Below are 2,891 nucleotides of genomic sequence, written 5' to 3'. Positions count from 1 at the left end.
TTTGTTTTATGTTCGTGAACCGAATTTTTCCATTACAGATATTGAAGTAACACTATCTATTATTTTTATCAAAGTATTTCTTTGTAAAGGTGAATACTATAAATTGAGATGAGTTTAAGAATGAAATTTAAAAAAAAAATGCAAAATTAAAATAATATTTCATTTTGTTCAAATTTTTTTTAATTGTATTCGATAGTTTCACAAATACACAAAATTTAAAAATAACATAACTTTATATGAAAAGTTATGATGTTGTCTATTAGTGGGACACTATGAAATAATGTTGAGAACCACTGATGTGGTTTTTACTTGGCTGCTTAAGGGATGATAAAGTTTACCTTAGGGGCTGCGGCTGAGGGATGAGTGAGTGAGTTCGATATAAATCAGCTAGTCTGGAGCGGTATCGTGCGTCTAGACGTTCTCGCAAAAGTTTTCATTATAAACTTTTCTTTGGGTCACAACACCTATACTCCGCATACACTCTCCACCTACAAAAATCAGCCGTGTCGAATAGAGGAGATTCCTTCCAATTTGTGAGACGAAAAAGTTCCGTCGGATCACGCATTTAATTTTTAATTGGAATTTCGTGCTTTCGGATGTGAATGGAAGTAAAAACACAACACAATGCGGACAACTTTATATCATATTTTATTGTTCAAAATCGGCATCGAAAAAGTTCCAACGTTCAGAAAAATATTTATTTTTGTTTATTTTCCAGTTTTATTAAATTAGCTTGTTATGCAAACTCTTTTTTGATCTATTGATGTATGCATGTTTCAATTATGTAATTGAATTATAATTCAATTATTTAATTACTAGTTTAATCATATTTTGGTTATGATTTGGTTATATTTCTTAAACTCCACCCGCTAATGGATCTTACTGGACTTATCAGGTTGAACTTTGTTAAAAATGAAAAATTAATATCAAATCAACTGTACCAACTCTAAACAATAAATCTATTGTAACTAAACATACCAACATTATAATGAATTAAGTTCAAAGAAACAATAAAGAATTTTTGAAGTTGAAGTATTTGAAATATTTCTTAAGTTATTAATGTTACCGTAGTAGATGTGTAGTTAATTCAAATAAAAAAGCTGTTTATAAAGAGACGAAAAGTATTCATAAAATTAATTACAATAATATTTTCTATTTTGTCAAAATTATTATATTCTTTTTATGATCATAAAATAATACTGTGAAACTAAGTACAACAATACCTTCTATAATTCTGCTTCGATTAGTACGGATTCATTATAGTACAATTGGAAAATTTAATAACATACTCAATTTTAGTTGTACAAAATAAAATTAAATTCTTTAAATTTAATGCATAAAACATGTTTTAAATACCTCGATTAGTCCGGTTTCAAACAGTGAGGAATTGTCAAATTATTTTCAGTAGTTATTTGACTATTCCGTAATACTAAAGATGTGTGAGGAAGAGACATATTTTCAAAAGTGAATGCTCAAGAAGGTGTATATTTTGAAAATCACGACACTTCTTTTATAGGCTTACTCTCTTAGTAATTTAATATTTGCTATTTAAGTTAATTGAAACTTTCTAAATGTAAAAGACAATTACATTCGCAATGGCAATAGTGCTTGACTGAACGCCATCTTTAGTTTAATTGTAGAAACATCACTTTTAGTGTACATATAATTTTTCTTCTATATTTTGAAGATAAAAACAGAAATAAATATAATTAATGAGAACAAAAAGCATGAAAATTGTTATGTATACTACAATAATATAATTTTACGTACATTGTGTGCTGCCAACTGTACAAAAAAATAAATACAATTAACGTAGTGATATATTAACTGCGTGGTTTGCGATCTTAGTATTTACGTCTAAATAAAAGGCGTCCATAAAAATATTTTTAATTATCTTTGTTACGGCTACATAATTGCAGGCGGGATTTTGCTCTTTTCACATCTGCCAGGTGGAAATGGAAAGTCTGGCCCTTTTTTTTGCTAGAATTTAATGCGAAATTCCTGCCGTAATAACTTGCACGTTCTGTTCGTTTTGCGTTCTTTATTTCTCTGTTTTTTTTTTATTTCATATTTTTTTTTGGCGCGTTCGTTTTATAATTCAGTCCGCGAGCTTTAATTAAAGGTCGTTTAGTGTTGGTATGTGAGAAACATAAAAATAAACAAATATGCGTGCAGTAAAATAATAAACAAAAATAAAAGAACAAATATATAGAGTGCATAAAGTAATGAGGGTGGCTGTGGATTTGGTGTGGAGAAAAACAACGTTAACAGCGCAAATTCATTTAATTTAAATTACGCGTAATTATATCTAGGGGCTGCATGGAGGAAATGAAGAGAGCAAAAAATAAAGGAATAAATAAAACGAGGGGACGCCGGCACACGAATTGTATGTTGTGTACGCGAAAAACAAACCAATAAACGTTCCCTCTGCTGAAATAAGTTATGTATACAGGACCACACACACCTGCTGTTATAAACAACGACAATGAGCATTATTTTAATCAAAATTAGGATTGATGAAGATTACAAGGTTTTCAAGAAAAAGTTTTAGTCTTATGATTTGTTATTAAATAGACTTGAGGATAAAAAGAAAAACTATGCTATCCATCCTGTAGTGAAGTAATATAAATAAAGCGATAGTCGTAACATCTTGGAGTTACAAATTAATTACATAATCCTTATAAGCAAAACCTCGAATAGTGCGGCTTTGATCAATCCGGATTTGATATAGTCCAGTTTGAAAATTTCAAAACAAACTATGTTTTATTTGAACAAAGTAAAATAAATTACAAAATTAGTACACATTTTTTTTATATAAAAGTTATGCTTTTTCTACTTTTATACAGTCAAGACTAGTTTCGTGCAGTTTATTCTGAGGTGGTTTAGAAATC

This window comes from Nicrophorus vespilloides, unplaced genomic scaffold, assembly GCF_001412225.1.
Source record: "Nicrophorus vespilloides isolate i.1.1-1 unplaced genomic scaffold, Nicve_v1.0, whole genome shotgun sequence".
Taxonomy (NCBI): Eukaryota; Metazoa; Arthropoda; class Insecta; order Coleoptera; family Silphidae; genus Nicrophorus; species Nicrophorus vespilloides.
This window is presented reverse-complemented; position numbering follows the sequence as displayed.